The sequence below is a fragment of the Saccostrea echinata genome, unplaced genomic scaffold (genome assembly GCF_033153115.1).
Source record: "Saccostrea echinata isolate AGI-Se365-2 ecotype Australia unplaced genomic scaffold, CSIRO_AGI_Sech_v1 ptg000025l, whole genome shotgun sequence".
Lineage (NCBI taxonomy): Eukaryota > Metazoa > Mollusca > Bivalvia > Ostreida > Ostreidae > Saccostrea > Saccostrea echinata.
The window spans coordinates 6,064,979-6,079,543 of NW_026889774.1; positions in this window are offsets into that span (position 1 = coordinate 6,064,979).

A 14,565-nucleotide genomic window follows, 5' to 3' on the forward strand; every position below is an offset into this window, starting at 1 on the left:
AAACTCCTTTGTCTTTGCTTTCGTTTAGAGAGAAATGCTCCAATACCTTGTCTGAAATACCTGACGTTTTCCTGGCTTGTTTGCGATTTGATATTTTACGTGCCATGCAGGAAACGGGAAAGAATGGGTGGACTTCACGCCCTATTTTGGATCTTTTTGTGACTACTCTACAAAGCTGTAAATGAAGTGAATCCAAAATATATTACAAGCAATAGAAAGTTACGTATATATGGTTATATTAGGTAGAACATTTGTACAAAAGTAATGCCCTGTTGCCATGAATCAAAATTGAAGCAACGATACATAAGTGTCGTCTTCCGGAATTTGGCATGTACCCGGAGTGGTTTTTAGGTCACGTAATCAATATTAATAGAAGGCGGGGCTATCGATCGGCGTCATTGTTGACATCTCTCTCTCTCCCTCTAGAATTCGAATATGTGTATGGCATATTACAGCGATGTCAATATGAAATTAAGGAAAAAATGTCTGGGCACGCAAAATTAAAACAACATTTAATTTCCTGAATTCTGAAAACGGCAACCAAACACGCTCAAAGATGTGATTTAGAACGAGGTCAGGTTGAAGAATACAATGTAACTGTTTTCACGAGTACACTCGCAGGTGGACATCACGTGATGAATTGTAATATTTAACAGGTCAACCGAAGTCAAATCAAGGTTAACTCAGTCATAACAATGGAAACGAGAAGTTTGTTTTGAACATGTTTTTTGTTAAATTAAGTGTGAGCGCACGTTTGTCGGCTCTTCTCCTTTTAATATGACATTTTGTTCTTAAGAACAGCTGACAAACATGCGCTGACTATGTATTCAAACGATGAAAAACGCGTGACCCTGATTACTATTATCTATTGATATTCAAGAAATCTTTAGGCACCATGCCTTCGATATTTATTTAGTTTACCTCGAAAAGAGCGTTTTAAATTCACATCTGTACCATGGATACACGGTTAAGATATCGGGGATTTGTATGATGGAAAGAAATAAACATTTTATGAAACTTTAATTTACGGCATTTTTTCTGGCCAGTTAAGTCCACCCATTCTTTCGCCGTCTGCAACCTTTTTAGTTTCATGCAGTCATATTTGTGACTTTACACCTTTCCCAAATATTGTGATTTTAATACAAAATTAACATTATCTGTAACACCTATGGTCTGAAATTGTGTTTTTACGACAATAATTAGGAAAAAACCGCTGAAATGGCTCTAACGACGTCACTGTTTTCCGATTTTATAAGCAATGCATGATGCTGAGAATGACACATGACTCGCTTGTATATTTAAGACGTCCATGGATATTTTACTAAAAACTGTTTATAGAATATCAAAAGAAACACACTACCAATCAAAACATTGCTATTTTTTTTAACCAAAATAATTCATCTGCACCGATATATACATATACCGCAATATGGCAATGTTAGAGGTATTGGGCATTGAAAAAAATAAACTTTGTAATAATTCCTACACCAACCTAGATGGTCAACTTTTTTGGGGAAAAAAAAAAAGAAATCTCGAGGGAAGAAATACAAAAACTATGGGAAAAATACGGTAATTTGGCGCTTTTCCAACAAATTCCCATAGGGTTCATGAGTAAAATTTGACAACTTTTGAGATGGCCGTCTAAGAAATCGGGACAGCAAACATCCGGTTTTTTTAATCTTAAATAATGAATATAATAGTAAAATTTATTCAAGAAAGTTTATCAAACTCTCTAGGGTAGAAATAATTAGACTCGGCCCCGTTAAATGCCGAACTCACAATTTATCAATAGCACAATGCTTCTGGTACAATGTACTTACCAATATCGATGAAAAGAAAACATCACTCCACATTTTGATACAGGAATTGCAAGATTTTAAAATGCACGAAATGAAAACAAATCTCGACTGTCAGATAAAATGTTTTCATCGGATGGTATATTTTATAAACGAACCATAAAAACGATGTTGGTGAGTGCTAAAGTACTATTGATAAGTTGTGAGTTTGACATTTAATTTGGTTCGCAAGTTTCGAAAACCAACCCGAGAATGCCGCCTCCAGTTGGAGGCGGCGAATTCACAGTTTTCGTTAGGGCGCCGGTTATGACGTTTTCCTGGCACGTAAAATGTCAAATTGTAAACAAGCTAGGAAAACGTCAGCTATTTCGGACTATCCCATACCCAGCTTCTCCTTTCCATCACGGTCAAAAGACTGGATGCTGTACAGTTTATTGCATGACATACGGGTTTTCAACAAATTTAACATGTGACCGAATATTCGGATACAAATTTTCTATTCGGATATTCATGAAAAATATTCCTTCGCGAATGTTCGAACATTCATTTCAGCTCTATGAAATAACAATGTTCATGAAAGTAGGTGATGCATGCAACATGCAGTAAGACACTCTTCATGAGACCAGCTTGGTGAAATGAGATGAGTCAGGACTAGGGGCATCAATTTACCTGTTGCCCTTATGATGTGATTCATTATATAGACAATTTATATATTCATATTTTCACACATAACATTTTTTTTCAATAGCATAATACGATGAACTCGGAATGATAATTAGAATTAACATTTTTTGTAACAAAAATAGTTTAACCGGGTTTTTCATCGGAAAAATGGCGAGCGGGAATCTATCAAAAGGTACTAACATTACTTGTCCGGACAACTTCTAGAGTTTTCAAGACGGAACGTTCTTTATTTTTCAAACCAATTGTACATACATTAGAGATCTGCAATTCTCATCAAACCAGAGTTAAAATGGAGCAAGACACACTTTTAAATAATTGATAGTAAATTTGTAAAAGCTCCCAAGAAGACCAATTAAATATTGGAAAATTGAATTATATGATAAAAACTTTTTTTAAATGTTGATGGAGATAGAGAAGAACACTGAAGAAAATAGGTGTTACAACAGATTGTGGTTTCTTAAGGTCAAGATCTAGTAAATGAAAGATGCCTACAGATTTTTCAAATTTGAGAAACGAGTTCTTTTAATGATCCTTTACAAATATGGCTTGCAAAAATAGGGTGTTTCGGGACATAATTTTTTGATAAACTAGACAAAAAACATATTTTAAACTGTAATTTTTAATGAAAAACGAAGAAAGTCAGGTATAAATTTAGGAGTTTTTTCCATCTCAGATAAAAGAAATGTATCAATATTGCCTACAGTTTCTCAGAAAACGGTTTTTCATTTCTTCTTAACCTCTATTTTAAAATGATATTAAATTGAATATAGATATCGGGGTTACTTTTGACATGATTTCAAAATGAATACATTGAAAATCCTTCATTTGCTACACAATTCTCTTACAGCGATAAAGTACGGGAAAAATTAAGCTTAAAACAATTATGACGTCATAATGGATCTAGCACCAAAAAGACAGTCTAAAGTCATTTACTAGATCTTGACCTTAAAGGCTTACAACTAAAATAACAATTAAAATACAAGCAAAAAAATTAATCATATATATATATATATATATATATATATATATATATATATATATATATATATATATATATATATATACAAAATTGTTTATATGCACATGTAAATGCCAAACTGAAACCAAATGTATTGCCAAAAAGCGAAAACTTAGAAACAAGGTTTCAAATCTTAGTTTCTTAAACAAAAAATAAGATCAAACAAGTAAAGGGGAGAAAAAGAAGAAATAATTTGAGAAAGTTTAAGATTTCATGTGTTTTGAAAATAAATTCAGAGCAGCGATGAGTTGAGGTTTGAAGAAGAGAAAATCCATAAGATCGGACTTGCTGAGTTTTATAAAGATCTTTTATATTCTCCCTCGCTTCGATCGTCCTAATATAAATTAACCAAGTGCTAATATAAATAATCAACAAACACAAATGTCGTAAACAGGATGTTGCTCGCTAGTTCTTTATGTTCTATATACAAATATTCACACAGTCAGTATGTTACACTTTTAATCTATATCGAACAATTACTATTAAATGCAAACTCTGATTTAAAATATGTACATGCCAATCCCAAGTATTCATTGAAGATTCCATATGTGTATCATCTTCAGCCATTTTTTCACTAAGTATTCTCAATTCACGTTGACATCCTAAAAACTTAGCAAGCAAAGATTGTCAAACAAATGTGATATTATTTATACAAAAAAATCACGTGACCCAAATATCGAACACGCGACAACTACGGCCGCACATAAGTATAATCAACTGCTCAAGCAAAATTAAATTAAACAATTGAAAAATAAGAGCAGCATGAAAATTTACTTCCAGAGTTTCAGAATATTTACGATTCCCTTAACAAAATACATTGAAACCTTACAAGATTCTTTTCAAAATAAGGGAAAAGAAATAGGGGACATTAAAAGAGAGATCAGGAACTGTCAAAAAATGAATATATTTAAAGCAATATGAGCTGCATTTTTGAGAATTTCAATTTTCTGTTAAAATATGCTGTTGTGATAAATATCCTTTATGATCAATTAGACTTAAATGAAGTATTAATTTTTTTCATCAGAAGGATTCCCGTACAATGGAATGTATAGTATTATATAAGAAATCAATATTGTAGAGGACGACAATAATGCAATTTTGCTTTAACAAAAGCTTATAAATAGTTCTTCCATCGCAAATATGAACAACAGAAAATTATAAACGTTCTTTTTGTTTCAATTAAAGAATTTGGCAGAAAAAAATCATGATTACAAAATCAAATGTATTGGTATGAATAAAATGCCACCAGAATTAAAATATAATGTCTATAGTCTAAATGAAGATGTGCATTTTGATCATAAAAATGAAACTTGTCAAAGAATTTGATTAATATATACTGTATAGTTATCATTTAATATATATTATGCATAATATATATTACAGGCATTAAAATATTGTTGTGGCAGCAGTTTTTATCTGTTATGTTAAATGAAATATGAGAAAACTATTATTTTGGATCATTCATATGTGTCTAACAATGCAAACATATGCTGAAAGTTGGAATAATTTAAAAAATAATGATAGCATTACATACGATGACCTAAAAATAAATAATACTGAATAAAACACATTCCAATTAATCCGCTGAAAAAAAAATGCAGTGGTGGTTATGTACGGCTAAGCAGAGTCTTGTGTGAACAACTGTCGAAATTGTCAAAGTTAACACAATATTTTCCGCTTACCGTCACTGTAGCTCAGTCGGTAGAGCCTCGCTCCGTGATCGGAAGGTCGTGTGTTCGAATCACGGCCGCGACTGACCTAGGCCGATAAAAAATAGGTAGCAACTGTTCCTTTGCCAAGTGCTTGGCACTTTGAAGTGATTGTTGCGGGTACTTCGGATGAGACCTTAAAAACCCTGGCCCCGTGTCACGGTAGGCGTAAGGCGTTGACACGATGAAGAACCCGTACTGCTCAATGGCCCTGAGTGCCCAGTAAAGGTCTAAATTTGAAGCCCTTCACCGGTATATGGTGAAATATTATCGAATGGAACATTGAACAACATACAATCAATCATCATTTAGAAGTTAGATACAATTCCGTGTAAATAAATAACATAAAACTTGAGGGGTATATCACGAAAATTAGACAAGAGTGCCTGGCGAAGGAAGAGTTGCTACCTATTTTCCTGGATTTTTTAGGTCACCTGAGTCACTCAGGAGACCTATTGCTATCTGTTTTCGTCCGGCGTCGTCAGTCGTCCGTCGTGTGTTTTAATTAACATTTGAACATTTTCAGCTTCTTCTCTGAAACCGCTGAACCAATTTCAGCCAATTTTAGCATATGGCATCTATGTGTGAAGGGGAACAAAATTTATGAATTTCATGGTCCCTGCCCCCCTGGGGCCTGAGGGGTGGGGCTAAAACCACCAAAATTAATGTAATCTTTAAAAATCTTCTTTACTCCTGGACATCAAGCAGTCAAACTGTTGGCATGATTGTAATAAGCATTGAGCCCTCTACCAAAATTGTGAAATTCATGGGTTCTGGTGCTAGGGCGGGGCTATATAGATCATATAGTGAAAGTGCATTATTTCTTTGAAAATCTTCTTCTCTACTCCTGGATATTATTGAAACAAATTAAATACATTGTTATGATGAGCAAGAGTGACTCTACCAAAATTGTTAAATTCATAGCCCCAGGGTCAGGGGTTCTGGTGCTAGGGCGGGGCTATATAGATCATATATTGAAAGTGCATTATTTCTTTGAAAATTTTCTCTACCCCTGGGTATTATTTAGACAAATTAAATATATAATCATGATAAGCAAGAGTGACTCTACCAAAATTGTGAAATTCATAGCCCCAGGGTCAGGGGTTCTGGTGCTAGGGCGGGGCTATATAGATCATATAGCGAAAGTGCATTATTTCTTTGAAAATCTTCTTCTCTACTCCTGGGTATTATTTAAACAAATTAAATACATAGTTATGATAAGCAAGGATGTTTCTTCCAAAATTGTGAATTTTATGGCCCCTGGATCAGGGGTTCTGGTGTTAGGGCGGGGCTCTATTTATTATATAGTGAAAATGCATTAATACTTTAAAAATCTTGTTCTCTGCTCATGTGTATTATTTAAACAAAACAAGTACATTGTTATGATAAGCAAGGATGCCTCTTCTTAAATTGTGAAATTCATGGCCCCAAGGTCAGGGGTTCTGGTGCTAGGGCAGGGCTATATAGATCCTATAGTTAAGGTGAATTATTTCTTTGAAAATCTTCTCTGCCCCTGGGTATTATTTAAACAAACTAAGTACATTGTTATGATATGCAAGGATACCTCTTCCAAAATAAGAATTTCATGGCCCCAGGGTCGAGGGTTCTGGTGAAAGAAAAAGGGGGGGGGGGCTCTATTGATTATATAGTGAAAAGGCAAAATTTCTTTGATAATATTCTTTTCTGCTTCTAGTTAAAAAGCAAAGAATTAAGTGTATAGTTATGATGAGCAAGAGTGCTTCTTCCAGAGTAGTGAATTGCATGACCTCTGGGTGAGATGTGCTGGTGTAAGGGTGGGGCTCTTGATAATATACTGAAAATGCACTAATTCTATTAAATAATCCTGTCTGCTCCTTAGTGGTAAGCAGATAAACAAAGTGATTACTTATGATGAGCAAACTTCTGGTCCCAGGGTGTGAGGCTCTGGTCTCTCAATGGGGGGGGGCTCTACTGATAATATAGTGAATCTGTAGTAAAAATGCATTATTTCTTTGAAAATCTTCTCTGCACTTGGGCATATCAGAGGCAAAAAGAGTAAAGTTTTTTAAAATAAGGAAGGGTATTTTTACCAGAGTTTTGAATATCTGGACCATTTAGTCAAGTGTTCTGGTCCTGGCCAGGGCTCCATTAATTTGTATTCTACTGAGAGGAGTTATTCCTCTTTGCAATTTACTTTTGATAATTAATCACAGTAAATAATGTACTTGAAAGGTTAATAGAATAAGAGAATTATGCAAGAGTTTTTATTGTATACAAAAAGTACTTTCGTAGTTTTAATGATCAGGTAGACTTGTAAGTAATAGATAAATAAAAATGAGACAAAAATAATTTGTCTTATTAAATGTTTATCAAAGACTAAGAGGCCAATGTAAGAGATTTCAACAAGGAATTAAAACAGTACAGAAGCATTGATGGTTTGTTAATATACTTGTATGGTGATAGTGATAATGGGGAACAGATTATAACTTAATTTATGAACTGTTAATGAATACTAAACTAATTATTTTGTTGATCCTGATCACCCTATTTTTCTTGCTTTTGGGCAATATAGCTTCACCTTTCAGTTCATTTTATACTCTATGGATCCTCTAAATTGTTGTATTATACTCAGGTGACTGTTAAGGCCCTTGGGCCTCTTGTTTTTTGTTGTTTTTTTTTTAAGAATTTGTCCAAAATTTTGTATGTGAAAAGAAGAAAACACTTGCTGTGGCCTTCAACTCGACATTTAGATATATCGACGATGTATTGTCAATTAACAATGGTTATCGTCAACTTCCCTTACTTATGCAGCAACCTGCATACGGGGTTTATATCTCTCAGTTGATTCGATACGCAAGAGCATGCTGTACCTATGTACAATTTCTAAAACGAGGTAAATTACTGACAAACAAGTTGATGAAACAAGAATATCAGCAGTTTCGTTTAAAGTCATCATTTCGTAAGTTCTATGGTCGATACAATGACCTTGTCAGCAAATACAATTTATCATTTAGTCAAATGCTGACTGACATTTTTCATACTAATTGTTAGACCATTATTTACACACTGAATTGTCGACGGATTTTTCCGTTATTTCCGATCATGACATGGAGCACATGGCGGGTGTGACCGGTCGGCAGGGGATGCTCACTCCTCCATGGCACCTGATCCCACCTTTGATGTTTTGGAGGTCTGTGTTTGCTTTGCTCCTCTTTTGTATTGTTTAATGGACTTTTGAGCTTGATTACTGTTCGTTATCTCCATATATTTCATTTACCGACTTAGGTCAGCCGCGAACTCACGACCTTTCGATTACCGAAGTCTGATACAATTCTATGTAAATAAATAACAACTTGAGGGGTGGATCACGAAAAGTAGACATAGTATTATCTAAATTTTTCACAGTTCACTGGCCCAACTCCCTGAAAATTACAGACCCTGAGGTAGCTAGGAATGTTGTTTCCGAGCCTGATGATAATTCACCTAGTATAACTTCTATAGCTCAATCATTTATAAAAGAAAAATGATAAGAGGGTAGGTGAAAGGTTACCTTCTTGTCGGGCTCCGTTTGTACAGTTGAACCAATTTGTTGGAAACCACTGATAGATAAAAATGATTCATTGTTAACATAAAGGATAGCTATTGCGTTGTATATATTTCCATCAATGCCATTCAGCTGAAGGTTATATTGTAGGAGGTTACGATCCACACAGTCGATTGCTTTCCTTAGATCTACAAATGTTGACAAAGATTCTGTATTAAACTACATATTCAATGTAAAAACATGATACCTTTCCTAAATTCATTTTCATCTACTATAACATTGTTTTCTTCAAGAAAACTTGTATCCTCTTATTTAAAACATAGCTGTAGCATTTGGCAACAACAGACAATTAATAGGCTAATTACTCAGTAATTTGACGGTATCCTTGGATCTTACTATGCATCCTTGGGAATAAGGTGAATAAGTGCTTTCCTCCACTGCTGTAGTAAGTACTTTTCCAACTTGATGACACAACTGGAATTATTTCTCTAGTACGGTTATTGTTTCATAGTTCTTCAGTACCTCGTTATACATATTGTCGAATCCAGGTGTCTTTCCTTCTTTTGAGTTTAAACCAGCATGAGCCACTTCCTCCTCGAGTGATAATATTGTGTAGTAGTAGCTGTTTACGTTGTAGGCTTTCATTGTAGAATTCTATATCATAGCTAGTGTCACTATGTGTATATAATTTTGAAAAATCTTGACTCCCAAATTTTAAGTACATCTGATCAAGTAGAAGTAATGTCACCATCTGCAGTGTAGCACTCCACAGGAACATCTGACTTTTTTGGGGGCCAGGTTTTTTTCAGTTCTTCCCAGAATTTCCGTAGATTACTGGTTGAGACTTGAATTGTACATGTAGAAGACATAAAAACTTGAGGGGCGGATATCCAAAGCTAGAGATGTACAATTCTTATAGTTCAACACAAAATGCTATATACATTAATCTATAAGTAAAACCATGATATTTCCCCCTCAGAAACTTACATGTAGGTGTTCTCATCAAAATCTTAAGAACAAATTTACAAAAGTAAACATGCAACTCTATACACTGCACACTTAACTGCCTGTAATGAATCTATAAGAAGGATTTCGCCCAGTATGTTGAAATCTGGTTCTGGAAGCGGGGGGTTAAGCAACACAGATTTCGATACATTTGGTTCCTTCTCTCTTAGTGGCTCTGGTATGACTGTAAGAAAGTCTGGCACAACAGTTTTAATTTGTCTTGATAAACAATCTTAAATTGTCATCAGCCTTCTTAATTCTTCGTGCGTATTTGATAGGTTGAATCTGAAAGTTTCTTTATAATAAAATATGGTCCATTAAATGTGCTGCTGAACTTTCAATCCCCAATCCGCTCTTGTAAGTACCACACTTTATCCCCGGTCTTGTACATAAATGGGTGAACGTGCAAGTTAAAATATTTTTAATGTTAAAGTTTTAGCTCTTCTTAACCAAAGGCTCAAAGAGCTATTGCTATGGCCATTTGTGCGGTGTGTGTAAACGTTTTAGAATATGGGCCATCTCTGAAGAACCCCTCCCTTGGCCAATGTTTAACAAATTTGTCACAGAGTATCCTTAGCCCAAGGGCTTTCATTTATATTAAATCTAGGGATGTGGCCCTTAAGCAAGGGAAGATACAGTCCCCGAAACGTTTACTTTGCTGATATACTAGTCAAGGTGATTCTTTTCTTATCCATCTATCGCCGAAATATGGCTGAAATACTGCCGACTCGGCGTTAAACAATAATAATCAATCAATCTTATCCATCTTGTCGCCCGCGTGGCGCAGTAGTTAGAGCGTCTGTACTAGAGTCGCGGAGTAAGGAGCTGATCCTTGCGAATCCACTGCGGGACGTGGACACCGGTCCTTGGAATGAGACCGTATAAACCGCGTCGCAGTAGGTGTTGGCACGAAAAAGATCTCTCACTGCTCAGGTTAAAAGAATTATTCCAGATCTTATTTCAGACTTGCAGAAGACTCTCTGAAGGAAGGTTGACTCACTCATTCTTTGTAATGTCTCTATGAGCAGATGCATGGATTTCTGTTGTACAAAGTTAGGGACATACTGATTACTCTTTTAGGTCATCTCATACCACTGGAAATTTTACATTCTGATGACTTAATCTAGCAATCAGCATAAGTTGGTTCTCACTTTAATTTGGATTTTCTGTTTGGTTGCCCCCCTCCTCCCTCTCCCTCGAACTGAATTTTCTTCTTGCATGTCTATTACTTTAGAGAAGTTTTAAAATCTACAACTTTTATCCCCTTATAAAACAAAATACATGCATTATGAATTTACAAACATTAAATTTTCTTAGTCATATACTTTTGTTTGTAATAAGCATGTATTACCACATACTAACTTGTTTCTTAAATAAAAGTTTTTGTCCATAGTATTCCGTTACTAAGAGAGAGTTTTTTTTTACTGAGACAAGTGCGTGTGGCATATACATGAAAATAAAGACTGACAAAAATTTGAAATAGCTACCCCACCCCCACCAAAAATAAGGAACAAAATGTACTACTAATTACGTGTATATTTTAATTTATTTGTTGTTTGTGAAGACCTAAAAATTATTTTGTGTAGACTTATGAAATTAAATAATTCTCCGTGCTTACTTACAAGGAACTTTGAAATAATTCCTCTTTATCGTATAATCATCATATTTATGCCATACCATGAACAAAATCTTTTCTTTATTTGTTGCAGTTCCATGTTTAAACACTATTCAAATTTAGCCACATAGATTTTTGGTTAATTCCAACAACCGGTATTTCTAAGCTGTTTTCTTTCTATATAACGAAAAATCCCGATATATACGTCTAAGAAAAATCTTGAATTTTAAGCAACTAAAAAAGCATACCAGTATATTACAGTGGCTATGTCAACCTTTATTAAAAATAGGCTTTAGGTTCACGATATATTTCTTGAGGTGCACTTTTATTTATTGCAATATTTGGACACAGTGATTAAGTTTTTTTCACTCATTGATTTTATTTTTTGCATTCCGCCAGGGATTAGAACATACAGTTTCATGGTGTGAGACGAAGTTTCAAGTCGGCGAGTAATGTTTAGATGCTTATTACTCAGATAAGAGACAACAAAGGCAAACTTGCCATTGATACATATTATTGTAGAAGAGAATAGTAGTAAACGTTTTCCATTACATTTTCATCTGCATCTCTGACTGCATGACTGGTTTCAGATTATTCTTCTTCGCTTGCATCAATGGGTTCTTCTTCATATGCCTCATGGTATTCTTCTTCTTCCATAGCATTGCTGTCCTCAGGATGATTCACAGCAATGACAGCATCACTGTTTTCTTCCATTTCTTCAGTCTCTATGCTCTTCTTCCTTTCAAATAGTGGGCGCCTTTGCCTTATGGAACTGCTGTTCCAAGAATGTATTGCTGGCTTTGGGTCATAGTCCATGATGTTTTTGGAGTGAAGCTTAATAGAGAGAGCATGATTAAGTGTGGTTTGATTGAGTCTAGACCTTAAATTTGTTTTGAGGCATTTCAATTGGGAAAACCCTCTTTCTGCTTCTGCAGAGCTTGGTGAAAGAGTGAAAATGAGGTCAATAACTGCAAGGATGTTGGAAAACTTGTTCTCGTATTATCTCTGTATAAGGACCCAGTCACTTCCAAGAAGATCACTACAATTTAAACAAACAACTTTAACAAGTTTCTCAAAGATTATATTGGCAAGTAATTAGTTGCACTCAACATTTTTTTGATATATTTACTTCTTGTGTATTTCCTTTTTAATCATTGTCCATTCAATTTCAGCTTCAGGAACATTCACTCCAGCCTCTATGAAAACAGGATCAAAGTGCTCAAGTAGAATTTGCAACTCCTTATCCCCGAATTCTGCAATTATTTATAATTTTTTTAAGTTATTATATTTCAACTAATTAATTTTTCCTTTTTCAAGCACTAAAATTACTTTCAAAGATTCTCTAGAAAAAAAACAGAAAAGAAAACACAAAATGTATTCAAAATTAGAACTGAACCTGGAAATAAAAATCAATGGGAACTGAACCTGGAAATTAAACATAATAAAATTGAATCTGGAACTAAAATAACCATCAATTCAAACTTGAAAGTTCAAACCAATACATGAACAGACTATAAACCTCTCAGATTTTGCCATTCCTTTGGCCATGCTTTTAAATCAGCTATGTGTGTTGCATTAACAACAGGCATTGTTGAAGATGGTGCAAACTCTGAAAATCTCTTCTGAAGAGCAGACTCTATGCTTTCAATGAAAGTGGTTTTTATTTGATTGAAGTGTTGAAAGCCAGTATAACACAACTTAGTGCCCTTATACTGGTCATCTAGCTTTCTGAGGTTAGGCCCAACACTGAAATACATCAGCATCAAACTTCTGACTTTGAATATATGAATTAACAATATCTGTAATTACTGAAAAACTACAAGAGAACAAACCTTGTTTTGCTCTTCCTAACAGCTTCAAGTGCACTTTCCAAGAAATCATGCTGACATGATATTAATGCAGTCCTGTCCTGGAGGTTCAGTGATAGATGGCGCAAAGGTGCAAGGACATCCAGCAAAAAGAGCATAAATCCAACAATAACTTTGGACTTTAAGAGTTTCAAAAAGCCTTTTGACTTTGCCTTAGCATCAGTTGAAACCCTTTCTCTTGTCTCCAATAACTTCAATTAGAAAAAATAATTAGGAAAATACAACAATTTTGACTCTTGTAAAATTAAAAAAATAAATTCAAAACATTTAGAAATTGATGAGTTAAATAATTACCTGTTCCATATGGGTTATAATAAATTTGTATGATGTAATCACATGGAAGATGGCAGTGACCTAATGACCAATCCATCGAGTTCCTCCGACTCTAGTTGGAATGAGCAGCTTTTCATCCTGAGACTTTGTAGTTTCATATGTTTTCTGCAGAACTGCTCTATTAAGAGCACTGTTGTGATAAAAATCGTACAGTCCAGCTAATAAAATGTTCACTCTTTCATATGTCTTCACTTTTTTAGTTACATCCTTAAGCTTAACTCTAGCCGATGAGCCATACAGTGGATAGTAACAATTGATGGACAGTGACCAGATTTGCATCCTGTCATGACACTAGCTCCATCACAACTCAAACAAAGTAGTTTATTCGATATCTGACTCCAGTCCATCTTCAGATTAATGACAACTGTCTCTTGTAAACCGTGAACAATATTTTCAGCAGTAGCTTTATTCGCTGAATGAACACCAATGAAATCTACAGTCACAATACCTGCTCTGCATCCTCTCACAAACCACATCTCTTGCTCCTTGACAGCTGAATCAATTGACCCGTCTTCAATTACAAATAAAAATTTAGTGTCTTTGATCTGATTAGCTATCTTCTGAATCTCAACATCAGCAAAAGACTGAATAAAAACTTTGGCCGAGTTAAAGTTTCTATAAGCTCTCCCTAAATCAAATCCTTTCATTGCATCTAAATCACAAAGCCATGAAAAATCACTAAGTGGTCTATTTTTTTATGAGTGCATGACAAGTACGGAACATTTTTTCTAACTTTTCAAAGTTCTCTTTGTTAAGTTTAGAGATAATCTTGCCAGCTTCAGACTTTTAGCTTCTACAGGCTTACTCTTTCCCTCATTCACCTTCACTGCATGTTTATGTTGTAATGAATTTTCGTGTTTTGTAATGCTATCTAGTTTGTACGAGGTACAGCCTATAACAAACAGACGGGACCCAGTAGTACTCGTCGGTATTTGTTGGCAATAAGTGCAAGTCATACCTTTTTCCGTGTCAATTGACCATGGTCTGTTTATCGTCCATGCAGTCAAAAACTTT